At 37.9% G+C, this 20513-nt stretch overlaps 1 pseudogene across 1 annotated transcript in view; it reads left to right on the forward strand.

Moving 5' to 3' along the window:
* LOC308188329 (acyl-CoA synthetase short-chain family member 3, mitochondrial-like) overlaps positions 1-20513 on the forward strand; it is a 62894-nt pseudogene that overhangs the window by 16967 nt on the left and 25414 nt on the right. The window contains exon 6 of the transcript XR_013956121.1: positions 3662-3813. The product of XR_013956121.1 is annotated as an acyl-CoA synthetase short-chain family member 3, mitochondrial-like (transcript). The remainder of the gene's footprint in view (positions 1-3661; positions 3814-20513) is intronic.

Below are 20513 nucleotides of genomic sequence, written 5' to 3' on the forward strand. Positions count from 1 at the left end.
TCTCCACAGGAGAACTTTTCTATCCCCTTGATCATCCTTGCTGCCTGTGAATTTTCTTTCATAATCATGCATTATCCATCAACATATTCTGCCTGAGGATGTCTGCTCAGTTAGTAGACATTTGATAAATTACAGGATCAGTCTAGGTACTTCCAGAAAGAAAGACGTTCCTATCTGTCTGTCATTCTGAGTCTCTTGGTAGGTTATTAAAAGAAAGTCTTTTCTACCTGAATCCCCCTATCTGATTCAAGAAGTGTCTGTTCCTACGTCTCTTTTTTAAAATTGGGTGATGCAGATCACTCTTTTCCCAACTGCCTTTTGATCACCTTGAACATCTCAGTTCCTGCCAACATGGATGCTATTGACAGTGATCTTTTTTAATAACTTTTCATCTGCAGTATTGATGCAAATATTGCATCAGGTCTTGAGCTGATCCCTGCAGAAATGCAGTGGAGTCATCTCATTTGCTAACGTTCCCCACTTGACTCAGCAACCTTTCAGCATGTTTTGAATTCAATTACCTTGTGCTGTACTTTTTATAGCAGTGACTTTTTAAGAATCAAAACTGCATGTGATAATAAGCCTCTCATGGCATCTTGCAGTACTCTACAATTTTTTGTATGATAAATGATAACACAGTTTGGTAATTTTATTTGTAGTTTTTTTGTTATCTGAAATTAATTTGCTCTGTCTCAGATTTGTTTTGCCTATGTCAGTTTTTGTTTATGCATTTGCTAAACTGTGAACATCTGCCAAGGCACTGGAGAGCATTTTCTGCAGAATCAGTAAGAATATTTTGCAGCTAGGCCAGATTTTTTTTTTCCCTAAATGAAAATTTTAAATGTTGCCTTATTGGGAACTATTTCCAATTGACTGTCAGGGGAATTTTCTATTCCTTTACTTCCACAGTTCTTGTTGTTTTACTTGTTTTTCTCCTAGATCTGAGAATTGCACTTCTCCAAACTGAAGGTGAGGTCAGGGTTTGGGCCAGCTGGAGCTCACTGGAGGTACAAGGCCCAGGCAGTGCTGCAGCATGACTTGGCCAGGCACCAAGGGCAGGTGCCTTGAGCGTACATCGCCTCTGAGCCTAAGGAGGCTCCTCACAGCTCTTCAGAGCTCTCTCGCCACAGGTTACACAGCCACACCATAGCAAACCTGGCCTTGAGCACTTGCAGCCAAGCCCAGAGGAGGGAGTTGGGTGTACTCAGGGCCAGACACAGCATTTTTAGGGGCTCTGGAAATTTTCATTTGCTTAAAAATTGCAGGCTACATTATTATAGGCAGAGTAACCAATTTCAGATTGCCTCACAGTTAGGTTTTTGTTTGTTTGTTCTCTTCTGTCCAAGATGACTACAAATGGTACTAGTTCAATTATATAATTAGTTAATGAGAATTTTATGGAAATTTGGATTTTTTTGCTCAAAGTCTATTTGTTTTAGTGATGCAATGTTTAACTCCTTCAGAGATTATTGCAGATCTGCAGGTATAGTGAATATTATATGGAGATAACATGAACTTGAATAAAGAGGTTCATCAACGAATACTGATGAACACTTGGATGAATACATGAAAGTTATGATGAAGATGTGTGTGAGGAGAAGTCTTAAGGACAGAAAATCTGATGAAAGGTTTTTCTTTTGGAACTGTGTGTTATATAAAACAAACAAACAAAAAAAAAAATTTTCAGTACAGAAATCTCCTTCTGCATGCCTCTTTGGGAATCTAGGACAGGCTATTAGTAAAAAGAAAATTTTGGGCATTAGTGGTATTCCTCCCTACTTCTTTGGCTGGGAAGTCTTTCTTTTGTTTATTCTCTCTTCATTTGCTTCTCATCACCTCCTCTATCCTTCAAAAAAAAAAAAGAAAAGACTTCAGTTGTGCCTTCTGATTTGCCCTGCTTTTTTTTCCTTTTGCGGCCATCCTCCACTGCGGCGCTGCTCTCACCAGCAGTAGCTCACCATAGGGCTGCAAAGCCAGCAGTAGGTGGCCAGCCTCGGTCCGGCATCCTGCGCTCTTGAAATTGCCAGCTGGCTATTGTTGGTCTTGCAGCTGGTGCCCAGCGAGCATGGGAGGATTTGCAGTGGGGAAGGCAGGAAGAGGGAAAAGGAATACCTGGGAGCCTGCGTCACAGCCAGCAGGCAGTTTGCTGTGTTGGGATGGGGCAACAAACCTGATTTGTGTGTGTTTCTGTAAAGGCATTTACTGTTAATGCCTTCTTACTGCAATAAAAATTTGGGATTTAGTAAACTCTTCAAGGTATTCAAATGCCTGTGTTCCATTTGCATTTTGGCAAATTGAAAAGTATTAATTAGAGTTTTGTATGTTACTTTTTTTCACTGGACCTATTAATCTATCTGTTGTGTTATGTTTGTCTTATTGCAAACGTGCTGCTTCAGAGGAAAAAAGCAAAAGAAAGAAAAGTTTCTTGAACATTACTGGCAGATGTCCAGACCATACTGCCTGTGGCTGGTGAAGAATTCAAAGTTGTGCCTGCAGCTCTTGAAAGTAATAAAATACATGAACGTGGGTGACACTTGTTAGGAAGGACACACTCCAAATTTGCATTTACACAAGGCTGGTAGAGGTATAAATTTGTTTTGTGGCTGGTAAGCTGCTGTAAAATTGGTGACATTTTCAGTGGTGAAACTTTCTCTTTATTCATGGTTTCCTGCATAACGCATTGACAAAGCTGTGTTTTGCATTATGAAAAGCATTTGTCTCTCCTGTCTTGTTTGTATGCTTTGTCAAAGTTCATCTTCCAAGCTTGGCCTTTCTAGCGAAAAGGTTATGTATCAATACCTGTAGAGCTAAAGATCATTCTGCTTTAACAACATCTTTTCATCATTTTGATATACGTATGGAGCAATTCGTTCATTCCAGTAACACATACAGAAGGATTGTTGTTAGGTGATCCTGTGCTGACTGCTTTTCATATTTGCAGCACCACAGAAAAATATTTTTGATTATTTTTTGTTATTATTATTATTTACCAGTGGACAATTTGTCATGTCCAATTACTTCTGTTTACAATTTTCATGCCTGTGCCCTGTAGCTCAAGACAATGTTTAGTTTCCTAAAAACAAACAAACAAATCCAACAGATACCACACTAGCACAGTTAGAGGGGTCTTTGGCTTCTCTTCAGTTTTCACATGCAGTAGCAGCACAAAGATGCCAATAAACCAGTTGTAAGCAGCTGAGTGGGAATTTTTCCAGAAACACGAGACAAATCCTAAGTGACAAAAAGGGTATATGGCTGACGTGCCACTGTATCCAGAGACTCCTAGTTCAGTGGGACTCCGAAGGTTTTACAGCCTGTTTCACAGTAAGGACAGATGTAGGCATGACTCCCTCTGCTGGCAGTGTGATAACAGCTGTTTGAGGCTGTCTTTTCCTTTGCTTGTCCGTTTGTCCTATTTTTCTCAGTAGCAGCTAGTATGTCCTTTGGTCATTCAAGAGATTGTGCTCAAAGCTTGTGAAATTTATTTCTGCAAGTGAGTATGCTTGCTTTATTATTATTTTTAACAAATCCTTCTTTAAAGTCTTACTTGAAATTACTTCAGTTGCTGTGCTACCGCTACTACTACATGTTAAAGCCTTGAACTGTCAAGGAATTATGAAGTATTTTTATCCTGTGACATTTTAAATTATTCTCTCCATAGGGGAAGCCTGTGGGAATGCCAGCTGCTGGTGCCTATTTCCACGTGCTAGCAGAGCATGAAGTAGCTGCCCTCTTTACTTCACCAACTGCAATTAGAGCAATCCGTCAGCAGGACCCTGAGGCAGCCCTGGGAAAGCAGTACTCTCTGAAAAGGTGAACTAAGGATACACTGGAAGCAGTTTCTTACAGAAGCAGACTGGATGAGCTAAGAATAGCAATGTCTGGGGCTTTGCCCACCTCTGTATAGCAGAATTCAAATATAGTCTAGGTGTATGTGTATTTGCTTGTGAATTTATATTGATAGTTTGGAGGAAAGGCAAGCTATTAAAAAGATGACTCTTTAATTGCTCATTAAAAAGAAGACTCTAAGGTTAAGAATTCTTAGTGAGTTAAGATTGCTTACTGAACCTTCATTTTACTCCACTGTGTTCATACCCTGTAATACAGACTTGGATTACACGATCCCATACTGTTTTCCCACGTGACCTCTCACTTCTCTGAGTTCACAGGATCTTCAGTGTGCATTTAATCAGCAGCTAGTCAATATCTATCTCCCTAAAATTTAGTTACTGCTTATGGTTATATGTTGCTATTTCATGCTGTTTAAAAGTGTTTATCACTGTGCTACCTCATGCTTCAAAATCATGACTGAGTTCATCCTCACAAATCCCTTGTGAGATGAGAGAGTGGTATTATCCGTGTTTTGCAGATGAGAAGCTGAGGCACAGAGAGATTAAGGTCAAAGTCTTCTATTAATTTTGCATACCCAGACCGAGCCATTGAACTACCACTATTTCCGAGTTTTTAGCACGATATGGTTAAAACACATTATTAGTATTTTGTGGTTAAAATGCCTCTCACACTGACTTGATGCATCTGTGAGTGTTTAGTACTTCTACAAATCATGTTTCAGCATTGTATGCCAAATATTCTAAAAAAGAAAAATATGTGGTTTTAGACCAGATACAATCTTGGACCTGAATAATTTGCTCAGCATCAAACAAGGGCCATGTCAGATTGTAGGCAGTATTCAGTCATGAACATCTTTTATCATGCTTCTCCAAAGAGAAAAGGAAGATGTAAAGTCATGTAGCTTAATTAGACCTCCACTCTCATAATTGCTCTGGGAAGTTTTGTTTGTCAATAAGCTGGATTTATGTATTTATGTATTTATGTATTTCATGTATTCATTACAAGTTCATCATTACTTTCTTCCATCTATTTTGAGTGTTGTCATCAATCATTTCCCTTCCATGAAATGGGGAACAAGCTCATTTGGGACCCTAATGCCCTGTTCTTCTATGATGTTTAGTGACAAGAAAATGATACATATGCTAGAAAATTTAATTGCTATTCCTCAGCATTTTTTTAGGCAGTGACTAAAATGAGTCAGTGTGTAATTAGAGTAATAATTGACTAGAAAATCTGCTAACCTGTTCTGTAAGTTGTTGCATTTTCTGACCAAAGAATTCCAGGCAAGTTAGAGTCCCTGTGCTGATAGCAGTTGCCCCAGATGTAAAGAGGTATTTCATCATTCCTACTCAGTGCATAGTTCACGAGCTTCTCCATTTGTGCACAGATTTAGTCATCTCATAATTCATTCATCTTTGGGTTATGCAATCTCTTGGTATGCAACTTCTCCTCTAGTGAAGCATTTAGTATCTAGTATTCTTGTGGATTGTCTTTAGTCACTTATATGCAAAATCCAAAGCCTTTTGCACCTGTGATAAAAAAGCCAAGTCCAGTGACTGTTCTCTGAATTCCAGTGTAGTGCTATGTCTTCTTAGTGTAGTGCTGACAGTCTTCTACGTGCATTTCTTTCCATGTTAGGTAAGGATTATCTTACTGTAATGTCTAGTCATGGCTCTAACTTCCTGGCTATGTGTGATACTGTGGTTTGTATTATTGAATTGGGAAAGATGCTTAAATTAGACTGGCTATCCTATAATGATTTCAATATTAATGTCCAACTAGTTACAGTGAGCGTTATTTTATAGGTTAAGCTTCAGTTCTTAAGAAATCAAATCCAACAGATTATTAAAATTTTCTTTCTAGGAAAATTCTTGCTTTTGGGTGTTATTTAGATGGACTTTTCCATCCAAGGTCAAGATAATTTTCTGTTTCAGTTTGGATTAAGACTTACTTTTACTTGATACTCTCGATCTGTGATACTTTCTTCTCCATTATTTGGTGCAGAATCTGTGAAGTGGGATGTCTTTCTCCCACCTGGGGTAAAACGTATTCCTATTTCCTCTAGAGACTCTAAGTCAAATGGTTAGGAATGCATCCCTGAAAGAGTGTACCACCATGTTACATTTAATTCCTGAAATTCTATTAAAAACTGAAATAGGTTAAGGCGATTTATTTTTAAATCTGATTTAAAAAAAAAAAAAAGACTATTGCTGATAAGGTACAGAGGTGGTGGACAATGCCAGCTTCCAGTGTACGAGGGAGTACTTGATTTACAGGAGTAAATTGAATGATAAACAGATTTTTGTTCTTTTGAAATAAGTTAAATAAGTCCCTGTTAAAAACTAATGTTGGCAGCATCACTGACAACTGCACAAAATTATGTGTGATGTTTCCAAAGGTTATAGTGTGCCTGCTTCAAAATCCTTGTTGGCTTTTGGAGTCAACTCTTGAAATTTGTTTGCTTTCAAAACATCACCTGTGTCTTAAACATGACTTACGCTAAACAGCAAAAGAGATTTTTAATTTGTATTACTACAGGATAAAAGCCCTGTTCAACCACGTATTGCTACAGGATCTGTAGCAGACCTGTTTTTATGATAACTCACAGTGCTGCTAAGCAGGCCATCTAATCATTGCTGCCTGTTGTGTTTGAAAAGCAGCGAACACCTAAATTCCATGACCTGGGTGTATTCTGGTTGGCTTGTGGATTCTGTTCTCATCTTCACAAGGTAACTCTGTAACGTCGACCCATTGACTCTTCCCCTGTTTGGAATCACACTTCATCTTTTAATTGACTTAATTCTTATGAACTGTATAGGTCTGATTTCCAAATGACTGACAACTGACATTGCACATGAAATGGGGCAATAACACTACAGATTAGATTAAGATACGAGTAGAAATTTGTAGCTTGTGTTCCATAGCGTAATTGGCTTTCTTTGCCTTAGGTCAGTTGTGAATGTTCTGCCGTTTTATACCGAGAGAGTCTGAAGACTGAAGCATGTTCATCTGATACCAGATATTAATGTGCTTGCTTTAGAAACAAATACAAGGCTGCGTAAAATCTGTTCAGAAATAATGGATATAAAGTCAATTAGTAACTGCTAGTTTCTGTCTCACACAGAAACATAACACAGGAACAAGGGAATGTGAAATTAAAGTAGCAAATTCAAAGCTGTTAGAAAGAAATGCTTTCTCACATAATTCATGTCTCACACGTGCTGCTAGAGGAGATGTGATTGAGACTCAGAATCTAGGACAATTGAAGTACAGTATGCAGTGCTCTCTGCTACCCCCTACTCTGTGCTACTGAAGTTTATGTATGGCCATTCCTATTGGAGTCTTGAGCTGAATTTATGAAGAGTCTTTGTGGAGCTTCCCTTCACCTGCATTGGGAGAAGGAGCTGAGCTGCTTTTAATGTTCTGCATTTCTGACTCTGTCACCCAAACCTCAAGTGCTTGGATTGTCATGAACAAGGTAAAATCTGTTTAGGGGAGAAGAACGAACGAAGACACCAAGAGAGAAAAAATAAAAGATCTCAAATTTTTTATATATTTATTTATTTATTACATATTTAAGTGTCTACAGTCTCCAGGTGCATTAAGAATTAGTAGAGTTCTCTATTTCCAGTTTCTGTAACAAAGTGCAAATTAACCTCCTCGCTGTTTTTTCAGGAAAAAAAAGGGGGGGGGGGGGAAGCTTATTTAGTGTGATGCAGAGATTTTCTTTGCCAGGAAAAACTGGTATATACATTTTAGAGTTAAAAACACTTTTATTATCTTTTAATCTTGAATAATGTAACTGAGATTATTACCCATGTGAACACTCCTGCTCTGGGGCAATGGTTTGCCTATGTGGTTTCTTCAGTGCTTGGAGTATGAAAAGGTACATGCTGTGCTGAACAATTTAGGTTGTGCTAGGGCCACTAGGGACCTTGATCTGTCCCCTGCATTAGGGGGGTGCTTCACATCCAGTCTACTGGACTCTTGAATAGGGTCTGAAGTCTGGATCGAACTGAAATTTATGTTAGGAGTGTAGGTTTTCAGAACGACAGCGTAGGACATGTTTACTTAGAGAGGTTTTACGATCCTTCTTCCCCATTAAATGTGTTGCAGTGGTAGATGGCTGCAATAATAGGTGCATTGACAAGCTGTGAAGTTTTAGGTGGATTGTTAAAAAATTGTTCACAGCAGGACATTTTATAACCATTGCTATCTCTCTTGTTATACTGTTTGATATGAGAAGATAATTTCATATCCTTACACTTTGTTAGGCTTATGGCACTTTTCTCTTGTATTCTTTTTGATGGATTTGAACCATAAATTGTCCAAAGAGCTGGTCCCTGTCCTTCCTACAACATAGGATTGCTCTAGAGCCTGCAGATCCAGGCCTGACTATTAAAGCGGGGAATTCAAAAGGAGGAATTCTGGTTTTGGTCCAGGGTATAACACACTGACTAAACTTTTTGGCAAGCCTTTTAAGATATTGGGGTATTGTTAGCCCTGTTTTTAAAACAAGGACACATAACAGAGTTTTTCAACAGTTTATAAAGTTAATAAGTTCATAAATTTAATTTTTAAATCAAAGCGGAAGGTCTGTGTTTAGCATGCCTAGTTACAGGATATACAATGCAAAGTAAATTTAGCAGTGCTTAACAGGAGTGTTCTGAATGTAAACATGAGTCTTAAAAAACTTTTCAGAAAATACAATTTGTGTTTTTTACTTATACAATATTTTGCTTTCTTCTATCATAAACTTTTATCTGTTCTGTAACTCCCACTTAGCTATTAGCTGTTATTGTCAGCAATGGCTTGTGCTTTCAAAGAAAATGCATTCTTGTGCAAGATACTAATTGGGGACACACTCATTATCTTCTAATTATCTTTGAATATCTTCGCTGTGCTTCTTTGATGTAAAAGCTGCTTGCTTACACATTTGCTTTAAGGCTTTGTATATTTTATCTGTACCTTGTATGAAAATACATACTCCAGAGTAACCTGGAAGTTCCAACAAGAAGTCCAAGGGCAATCAAGAGAGATTTCAGGGCTTTGGGACAACTCATTAAGGGATCAGGACCACAAGTAGCTTTGTCCTCTCTCTCTCCAGTTGCTGGGAATGATGAGGGGAGAAGCAGGAAATGACAGCAGATCAATCTCTGGCTCCAAGCCTGGTGTTGTTGGCAGAACTTTGTTTGTTTTTTTGATCACGGGTCATTTTACATGACCCCAGGCCTGCTGGCAACAGTGGGCTTCACCAGTCTCAAAGGGGGAAAGGGGTTTTGCACAGCAGTTAGCAGGGCTCGCTGAGAGATCTTTAAACTAGATTTGAAGGAGGAAAGGGATAAAAACAGGCTCACTAGAGATAAGCCAGGGGGTGGTATGTCAGTGACTGTGTGACAGTGTGCTAGCAAAGCCCTTCAGTCTGCTGCCAGGTAGGGGATGGAGAGCCATGTGACAGCAAAGACACAAGAGATATTGATGGGTTAGAAATCATGGAAGTGCCTGAGAAAGGTCATGTAGCAATTAGGGCTTCTCCCCACGGAAAGGTGATGGGATCACTAAACCAACTGAAGTGCATCTACACCAGTGCACACAGCATGGGAAAAAAACAGGGGGAGCTGGAAGCCATTGTGCAGCAGGAAAACGGATATAGCTGCCATCACAGAAACATGGTGGGATGACTTGTACAACTGGAGTGCTGTAATGGGTGGGTATAGGCTCTTCAGAAGGGATAGGAACAAAAAGAGAGGTGGTGGGCTAGCCCTGTATGTTAGGGAGTGTTTTGACTGTCTTGAGCTTAATGATGGTGACAATCGGGTTGAGTGTTTATGGGTAAGAATCGGGAGGGCCTACAAGGCAGATGTCATGGGAGCCTGCTACAGACTGCTCAACCAGGATGAAAAGGCAGTTGAAATAGAGAAGAGGAGGCTGAGGAGAATCCTCATTGTGGTCTACACCTTCCTCACAAGGGGGAGCGGAGAGGCAGCTTCTCTCTGGTGAACAGCAAAAAGACCCGAGGCTTGAAGCTGCCACAGGGGAGGGTCAGGCTGGACATCAGGAAAAGGTTTTTCACCAAAAGGGTGGTCAGGCACTGGAACAGTCTACGCAGGGAAGTGGTCATGGCACGGAGCCTGCCAGATTTCAGGAAGTGTTTGGACAATATGCTCAGACACATGGTCTGATTTTAATTTTTCTTTTTTTTTTTTTTTTGATGGGGGTGGTCTTTTGGGGGATTGTGTTGCAAAGAAAGCTAGGGGGTATTTTGGAGTAGTTTTAATGCCAGGGTCTGTTGCTGGGCTACTTGAAGCTCCAAAAGTAAATTACTCTCTAAAGTTGCCTCTTACTCTTTTTGTGGACTATAGAAGCCTAGAGAACTAGTTCAGCTTAGACTTTTTTTTTTGATGACAAGAATCAAATAAGATAAATAGTATGCATTGCTGTCACAAAATAGATTATAAAACCAGGCATATACTAATGCTACATAAATGAGTGGTTCATCTCAGCATAGTTGGCCATTTGTTTTCATCTGTACTTCATGAACCTGAATTCAAAGTTCTGTGTTTCTACCTGAAGATGACTGCTTATTTTTTTGTTGGAGGTGTGGGGGCAAGACCATAAATCATTCTTCACTTTAGTACCTTCTTATTAGATGATGATGTTTGGTCAGTGTCATGAGTATCCATGAGTTTAAATGCAATTTTAAGTTGCTTGTTAGGAAATTAGAAGTGAAAAAAAATCTGCTATGACAAGAATAAAGTTACTGTACAAGTGTTACAAAGATCGAAACCTTGGCAGCATGCTGTAATATACTGTAACATCTCACTGCTAAGTACGAATAGTCATGTTTAAGAAAGCTACAGTTGACATAGAGGACCTTGCCATACTAAACAGGGCGTGAAGTGAATTTCTAATGTTTAAGGAAGGACAACAAAGTGTGACAGAACATCCAATAAAAGGTGATGAAGATTAAGATTGGGGGGGAGTTTATTGCCCAGGTGTATATCACTGCATAATTTAGTGGTACAAAAATGGAGATTGTATCTGTTGTGACTGCCAGGTGTTGCATTTCTTTTCTGCCAAAACTGGCTGCAGAGTATCCATCCAAATAAGCTGAATTCCAGTACTATTGTTATGAGATTGACATTATCTGGTAGAATTGCATTATTGTTATTTTTTTATTTATGAGTAAATAGCTTCTGTCTATGCGGGAAAAGGGCTATAGCTGACATTGTTTCTCTACAAAAATAATTTCCAAAGGCTTCTAAAAAGATGATTCAACAACTCAAAAAGCATTAAGATCTGTTTAAATAGAACATTATTAACAACTTAAAGCTAAGAGTTATGCTACAGGTATTTCCTATTTGTTCTGTTTATTTCTTTACTAATTTTTCTGCTATATTTTTGGTATTCTGTAATTATGTTTTGCTTGAGAGGTATCTATCTAGATCCTGTGTACAAGGTATTTAACTATTCTTTACTTCCATTGACAATTGTTTGCCACTGGCCTCCCGAGATCTATGAATTCTGAAAATAAAACTTCTTTTACGTGATATATCAGGTAGCATAAATTAGTAGAGCTAAGATTCTAATTGTTACTCAGTAGGATGGAGCATACAAGGAATAACAGTCTTCCCTCCCCTTTTGTCTTTATCCCATCTGGGACACAGGCCACAGATGTTTATTGAATTTGTTTTCTTGTTTTCCTTTCCTGTCCAGATAAAGACAAATACTTTTTTTTTTTAATTTTCAGTTAAAGGTTCAGGCTTTTTACCTCTAATAATCTAGCAAATTATTACATAGTCCCAGATTTGATATTTGTCTGTATTCTTCCAAAGCAAGAACATCGCAAAACTGCGAGAAATATTGGCACCTTAGTTTTACCTGAATACTGTAGTCTTATTAATGCAATTCTGTCTTAGTTGTTGACTCTTTCAAATGAGGCTAAAGCAGAAGATAGTGAAGGAGAGGAGCCTAGTATCTGTGTTATCAATATTTCTTGTAAGATGGAGTAATTTCTATTACCTTGCTTATGACTGAGCTAAGTAGGGAAGAGATCAGCTTTGCAGAGTATAGGTGACTGAGTCACTATTTGGAGGCAGAAGTGAGTGAAAGGAAGTAAAAGTTTGACATGCTAAGGTACTATAAAAAAGAGAAAGGGGAATATAAAAGTTATTTAAAAATCTAGGTAAAGTCTTTAATTTTGTCTTCAAAAGATTTATGGAGTATATGAAATCATTGTGAATTGAAACAGTGGAAATGAAAGGAAACTTTCATTAGAGGCCTTCAAGGTGTTTACACCAGGAAAGCCCAATTGATTACAGCTTTGATTTGTGTCAATGTCTTCATCAATAACGTTTTTTTTATTTGAATATTTGTGTTGCAAATATAGTTAGCACATCTTAAAAGATGTGCAATGCATGTCACAGGATCAATAAGTGGCACATAGGATTTTAGGAAATAAGGACTGCTAAGCAGTTGTTGTTTTCTTTGGAGACGTGGCAGTGAAAGAAAGAACAGCCCTTTCAGATCCTGTACTCATCTGTACATGGGGAGAGGATAATCTTGTTTTGGATTTGTGCAGATGTTTTGTTTTTGCTTATTTATACAAAATGGCACTTAGTATTTAAATAGCAATTTTCATTTTCAAAATCATTGTGCAAACACAAGTAAATTAATTCTTTCAACACCCTGGTGAAGTAACTAAAGTTATTCCAGTCTGGCAGACGTTAAATTGAGAAAGATAAGTATCTTGCCTATCCCAAGCTATTCAGGAAGCCACTGCAAATTCGGTGTTAGAAAACAGTTTTCTGTGCTCAGAGATAGATTTTTATGTCGTATTTACATGTGTTTTGTGGTATTTTGAGTTTTTGTGAAGGAAAACAAAAAGTGTCTTTCAGACCTTGTTCTAAGTCTCTGTGTGTGATGATGTTTATAGAGAATGATGCTGCATTTCAGTATTCCTGCTAGGAGCTTCGCAAGGAACTTTGCCAAATCTATTTGAAATAACCTAAACAATGTTTAAGTTGTACTCACTGTGTCAAATTCTTTGGAGCGGTCTCAGTATACAAAGAAATGTGGGTTACCTTGGTTTTGGATCTAGTTTTCAAATCAAGAATAAAAAAATAAATAAATAAATAAATAAACAGCAATGAAGGTGTGAAGAGCTGCGGAAGCACAGATGCTCTGAAAGCTTGTGTTAAACATTCCTAGCTGCTTCCATGGTAGCTATTCAGTATTTGTAGCAGAAAGAAATAAAATGAGTCTTTTACACTTTTTTTGACATTTTTAGAAGTTAGCAAGTAAGATTTCCACTTCTTCATAATAAATATAGGATGCAAAGAAAAAATTCAGGGATAAATTTGAAGTGTATAAAATGCCAGTCAAGAGACATGTTTTTTGGGGGGCTTTTTTATTTATTTTTGGTTGTGTACTTCTTATACTACAGGAATCTAAGTTACAGAGCATGCAAGCGTAGGGGGTTCAAGTTGGAGAATCAGCTGTTTCATGTTGTGATACGATTGCCTTAAGTGTTCTGACTGTCAGCTCACTAAGAGGCAGAACTACAAGAAGATTGTGCACGTTTTCAGTTTTCATGGAAACACTGAATGGCTTGGGTTGGAAGGGACCTTAAAGATCATCTAGTTTCAACCAACCTGCCATGGGCAGGGACACCTCCGACTTGACCAGGTTGGCCAAGGCCCCATCCAGCCTGGTCTTGAACACCTCCAGGGATGGAGCATCCACAGCTTCTCTGGGCAACCTGTGCCAGTTCTAGTTCCACAGGACTACTGGTCATACTGTTATTTTATTAGGACTATACAAACAGAAAATTGTACCATTGAAATCAGTATAAAAAATATACACAGTGTAATATATTTCAATGAATTATTTCCTACTACAATCATTTAAGCAGAAGAGTTTATTAATGTGGCCTCCAAGCAGCATGGTCTGGTCCCCTGTCTTCAGTTTCCATTGTGTTGTCTTGGCAACATTGTGCATAATGTTCTTGTGAGCATCCAGAAAGACGGATTTTGCAGCTGAACTCTGTTAGGTAATCTATGCAGGTTTCTGCTACAGAACTGTTCTTCAGGTGAGTTACCTTGTCAATGTAGACATCCATCGCCCCCCATTTGACAATTGGGTTCTACATTTTGTTCTTCAGTTATCTCTGCTTTGCCTGGGTCAAAACTGTGCAGATGTGCGTTTCGGTCCATTAAAAAGGATGAAATTTTCAGAGAAAGAGGCAACAGGAAAAGCAAATTAAACAAAAGGTAACAGTTTCATTTACAGCAAAAGATTCAGTTCTTGGATTTTTTTTTATTATATTTTTTTGTCAGAGTTGCAGTTGTGGAGTTACGTAACCAAAGCATCTAGAGCTCAGATGGAAGATGATGCTCAGATCTAGGTGCTCAGATGGCTGGCAGAGATTTCTTTCAGAGTTCAGACTGTTGTTTTATGTTATCAGATAGTTCCTCAGTGCACATTCTGTTCTTGCTTTTAAAGACGTTTGTATCCTGTAGACTAAGATCATATTTTGCTTTTGGTGGAAACTAATCTACAAAACAGTTCTTTAAAACTTGGAATTACTCTGTGGAAAATTCTGCAGCTATGTAGCCCTGAATTGCAGAGGTCTCAGAGCATAATCTTGTGGATAACTGAACTTGTAACAGGTGTTCATGTAGAGGGAGAGGAGAAACGCGGTCATTCATTCCAAGTGAACTATCCGATTCTATTCTATTCTATTCTACTCTACTCTACTCTACTCTACTCTACTCTACTCTACGCTATTCTATTCTATTCTAATTTAATGTAACTTCAAAGAGCCAATGTAATTTAATGTAACTTCAGTTTTCTAATGAGCCAAGTAAAATTGCTTTGGGCAAGCCAACCAATCTCTTAAACCTATGAAGAGCATTCAGTGCCTCTCTTTCTCAGTATTTAAGTAATGTTAGCATTCAGACATGGAGGGAGAGAGAGGGGAAACTGCTCCTTTTCAGCATGGGACATGGGAGACCTGAATCCACATGTACATCCCAGGTTGCAAAGATGATACTGGTTCAGTGAGAGGAGGAATGTTGTGGCTTGGAATAAAAATAATAATAATTTAAAAAAAAAGGGTGGGGGTGGGATCTCTTGTTTTTATTTATGGAATTGACTGTACTCTGAGCATGTTAGCCAGTAAACACACCAGGTCCTTCTAGTAAAAAAAAAAAAAAAAAAAGCACCTCTTGTCTTTAAATTCCTGGGAATTCTCTTTTCTCTCTTTTCCACCTGGGTGTTCTGTCTTTTTTCCTCCCACTGGTGAGCACCTCTTCTGTGTTGATTAAAAATTCAGTATCAAACGTGTTGTCTCATGTACAATTTCAGTTTTCTGTCTTACGTATACTGACATTTTCTAATTTAAAATAATTAGAAAGTACCTTAAGCTTTTCTGTTCCCATTTGACTTCAGTTTCTCTGTGCTTATTAATCTTAATCACTTCTGATTGCCTTTCCACATGCAGCCAGGGGCATCCATTAATATGAATGAAGCATTATTCATGTTTTTCTGCTTTTAAAAAATTTATTTGTATGGTTGAGATGACTGAGAATAAAAGAACTGTAAAGCAAACTTAAGTGACAGAGTTCATCCATGAACAACGTTTAGAGTGCCCTGCATAGGCAAATGAAGAAGAGAGGACACCTTTAGGAGCTAGTGTGTTAAGTGAGAGTAGAGCAGCCTCAAGTGCCCAAAGGAGACAAGCTGTGGCAGCACCTCCAGTTTGTGTGTGTGAAGATGTTACAGGTTGCTGATCTCATTCTTGTTGCATGGCAACTGCTTTTTTTTGTAGCTCAGAGAGTAAAGCCCTCATTAGTGTAAAGTAGATGATTTTTTTCTGATGATTTGAGAACAGAAACACTAGTAGTAAGCTGCATGAATCTACTGCTTGTAAGGAATAATCCTTTACAAGATTTAGAGCTGCCCAGTGAAAGTAGAGAGAGAACAGGAGTTTCTAAGATGTTAAACCCAGATACAGAAAAAAATATATTGTGAATTGCATAGTAGTAATTTTATCTGTCTTTTCTATCTTGGTAGTATTACTATGCATACAATATATTAAGATTTCCCCAAACGATTAAACAGTAAACTGTTAGCACTGAGACGTGTAATTACTTTTTATAATCTCCATTTATCTCTTAGTACTTCATCACGTATCGGTTATGATATTACAGTAGGAAGGAAATAAAAATCTGAAATTCATTTGCAGTCTGAAAGCGTATTATAATTCAGTGCATTTCCTGACATCTTCAAACATGCTATATGACATCTTCAAAATATGACCACAAAACCACATTTTGCTATACACAAGTTATAAGACGTACATTACAGATTACTATTTGATAGCAAAGGAGCCAGGTATGTTTATTAGAAAATGAATGCATAAACTTCAGGTGTTTTGTGACTAGCTTGCCAGTTCATGATGACTGTTGTTATTTCCTTTTTTGGATAATTTTATTTTGATAATTGCCACGGTCCACCAACATTTAACTAAGCTGATTGATATATATATATAGCTAACTAAACTGTATTTTGTACATTTATTCTGGCGATTTTGATTGGATGTGCTTTGAAATCTTCAGAGGCCTTGTATGTATGTATGATACCCCTCCACACAGCACAGTTTGTAAATATGTTCTGTATTTGGATAAAATCATGAAAGGGAGCCTTGAGGGAATTCTAATGTTTTGGGGGGTTGATTTTATTTTTAAATGAATGGATCAAATGTAGCAATAGAATCATTATACAAGAAGTATTTGGCCTTCACAAGTGTAATATGTATTCATGGTAATTGATGCATTATGCCTACAAGTGCTTTGAAACATTTAGAAATACTTCAAAAATTACTTGTTTCTTATCTGACTTTCAATTCTAAAAATAAGCATGGAAACTCAGGCACTTCAGGCACTTCAGAAAATATATTACTTTATAAACAAATGGATTTTTTTGAGAAACAGGCTTCAGATTTTCAAATAGCTTTAGCTTATTTTGCAGTTTTCCTAAGCTTCTGTACATCTGCAAGAAATGAGGCAAATACTCTGTTTCTGGCTAGCTGCGCACGGCTGTTGTTGTACAGGTATTAACATGGCTCCACAGTCAAGTTGATATTAATATGATAATTCCTAGATTGTGCAAACAAGCTTGAAGCTGTCGTACTCAGCACTGTATGCGTGCCTAATAATATGGGAATGCCTGCCCATTCATTTAAAAAATTAAAATATATTTAATTCATGCAACTTGCAACATAATGCAATATTCACTTCTAAAGGTGGGGAATTGTGTCCCAGCTGAGGTGGGAGGCATTCATCAACACAGCTGAAGGTTAGAATCTGAAATAAAGTGAAACCAACGGAAGAACTACCTAGATGAGCTTTGAGTAAGCTAGTTGTTGCTAAAGCTCTGTTCCAGAAAAATGGCCCATTTTATGGAAGCACTTAAATGTGTACCTGTGTTGCATTCGTCATTTAAAATGTAAAGTGATATTCTGAATCAGGGACAAATGGACAAATGGATTGTGGGGGAGACAATACTTATGATCCTATTCCTGTTTTGATGAAACATACTGAAATAAATGGCTTTGCACTGTGGGTGTGTGATATTGTGAATGGGAAGTGGAAACCAACCCTGAAAAAGGGAGATTATCTCTGGCTATTTGTTTGTACCCCTTCGTTTAGGCCAGTCCTAGCACGCATGTGGCTGTGTGGTGAGCAATATCAGCCAAAAACTAACCTAGCTAAAAGGAAGAACATTTTTTTAAACCTTTGTCAGTTCATCCAGTTCCATATAAAAGCATGGGAGTATTCATGCTGGAAAAAAAAAGAAAGATGGGAAAGTACAGCCAAGGTGCAGAATGATAATGAGAACCTGTTTTGTTTTTCTGTGATCTGCGCTGATGTGCATTTAAATCAACTCAAGTCAGCTGTGCAACTGATTGTCCGGTTGTGCATTTTAATTGCAAAATTAGCCTTCTTCATATGTTGGATAATTAAAATGAATATGGCTGTCACATCATTGTCCCTTTACGCTTTTGTTTGTTCTGCCTTTAAGACAGTAAACATTTTCTGTGGTGTCTGTACTGCATGGCCCTGTTGTTTAAGCATTCTTGATGCTACTGTACATTAAAGAATATGGAGAATAAGGAAAACTTGAAATGGAAGTGAATAAGGAACAGTAAGTAGCCATAACCAGAAGGAATGCAAATTTTTGTTGCAGGCACTGGTTGTTTTGTGCAAATGCACAAGTACTGGACAGTCTGCTTAATTAACATGTCTTTCTGATTTCTTGAGTCACCCTTTTAGAAATGGGTTAATTTCCTATTTATGTCTCTTTGCCATGCATTTTTTCTGGTAGTTAATGTATCACAGTTTCTGAGTAGAGAAAATTAAGCAATTCAGCAATTTTTTAAGGTACTGTATACAAATTAACACAGTGAGAAAGGTTGAATTTATTTTCACTTGGATGTGAAGAATAAGGTGAACAAAACAGTTGTTTTTCCATGAGGCTTACAGTTAATTTGTTACACTGCTTTGTAGAGTAATAGTGAGAGTAATAAGCGTGTTTTACAGCTGTCCCACCACAAGGTAACAAATAGTCTGTTCTGATCTGCCGAATGAATGTAATCTAAATGGTAGGCAGCCTGAAGGAAAAATCGTGCTTTAGGTATGATAGCGTCTCTAAGGCTGGCGCAAGAAAGTCTTAGCTGACTTTTTCTTTCCAGTTGGTTTCCTGCACATGCTTCACACTAGCTTTACATATTTTTGTAAGGCGTTTCAAAACTCCCTATAAAACATGTATGAAAAAGAGTACCTATGGAAGTCCTGATTACAAATTGCTCAGCTTGTGTACCTCACCTAAAATTGGGTATTTCTTTTGGGTTTTGCTATTAGGATAGACCCCTACTACTCACTGTATTTTGACATTCTGTATGTACCTTGTATGTATTGTGTTGATTCTGTATGAGTTTAATTCACAAGAGGAGTAAGTTAAGAATAAAGTCAGATGGAGGAAAAATAAATGGTAATTGCTGTCACTGTTCTAGAATTTATCTGCTGCATCCATCACACTTCTCAAAAATAAGGGTTGAAATGAAATACAAAATGATGCATGACAGTTTTTGAAGTTTCGCTATTATTCAGCAAAGCCTTTCACAGTTTAGGATGACAGATTGTCTTTACTCTAACCTAATTGTGCATAATGTGTGAATTAGATTTAATTTCACACTTTCTTTCTGACAGCATTAGTAAAACTGAATCAGGGAATCCTTAAGAATTTACAGGTCTCCAGATTCTTCAGTCATTGTTGTCCTCTTGTGGCTTTTCTCATTTCTCTCTTATAATTCGCTGTAGTACTCTGCTAAATATGTTAAGAAGAAGATTAAAATTTCAGTAAATATAAGCTCTGTCATAAAATTTCACTTCATTTGATGACAGGCTTAAGTATATTGAAGAGGGAGTAGGTAAAAGAAATGGAGAATTTCTTGATATGATTATCATATATCTAAAAAAGCAATTTTTGCTAGCCTTTAATCTTAGAAGGCTGTAAAAATAATTGCATATCAATGTACACTGACAATATGGATTCATCTGTACTGTACTTTTCTGGCAGTCTTCCTGCTTACAGCCCAGCATCACATCCCACTCCCTTGGGATCAGCCAACCCCTGTGTACCTCTTTGCCGTGTATGGTGCTGGGGTAAGAGTGGCCAGGTGTCATTTCCTTGCTTTAATTTTGATGGATAATTAGGGTCAGACTATTTGCAGTGAAATGCCCAGCACTAGCCAAGTGTACTTGGTATATCTACACATTAATAAATACTTCATTAGGTGTCAACCTGGAGCTCTGCAGAGAATATAGATATCTTCTAGGAAAAAGATGCAAAAAACTTTATGGCAAAATTATGCAGTTGATGTTTTTGAGTGTCTGCTGAAGGCATGGCTGAGCTATACTGTAAAAAGATTATCTGAAATTCTCTTCCAAGACCAGTGAGCATAAGAATAAAGTGGTGCTTGGGCTACCAGCCCAGCAATATGCCTATCTATAATTTATCACGGCTTAACAGTGCTAAATCAGAAGTTATGAATGAGGCCACCTACTGCTAGTGCAGTCAGAGAATTGGAAGCTTGCTTGGGTTTTAATGATGGAGAATCACCTGGGAAACTGACAAATGTACGCAGTTGTATGCTGAAGGATGAAGAACACAAGGGCTGTATGAACACTTGATGAGCTGGTCCCTGAATGTCAGAGTCTTCCCCAGTACATATTTCTGTGATGTGTTAGGTTTAGTTTTCTTATAAGGAAGCAGCATGGCATGCTGTGATGTGGATTTTGAGTGCTAGAACTCATCTGGTACTGTGGTTTTCTGTTTCTGGGTGCCCATTAGTTGTTGCCATGCTGAGAATATATGTTCCTGGTACATTATTGATTTCTTCATTCCATCCTTCCTGGCATAACTAAAATGACCACTGTGTGGAGGGAGCATGTGCAGGGAGTTTTCAGAGCTGTCTTCTTGCTGTGTGGATGCATACTGCATGTTAATGGGTACTGCCTAAGCTTCCTCCCTTCTGTAGACCTTTGTCTCTACTTTATCTGTGTTGTCTTCTGCTGTAGTAATTTCCCTCAACCAAA

This window comes from Anser brachyrhynchus, assembly GCF_964034855.1.
Source record: "Anser brachyrhynchus genome assembly, chromosome: 1".
Classification (NCBI taxonomy): Eukaryota; Metazoa; Chordata; class Aves; order Anseriformes; family Anatidae; genus Anser; species Anser brachyrhynchus.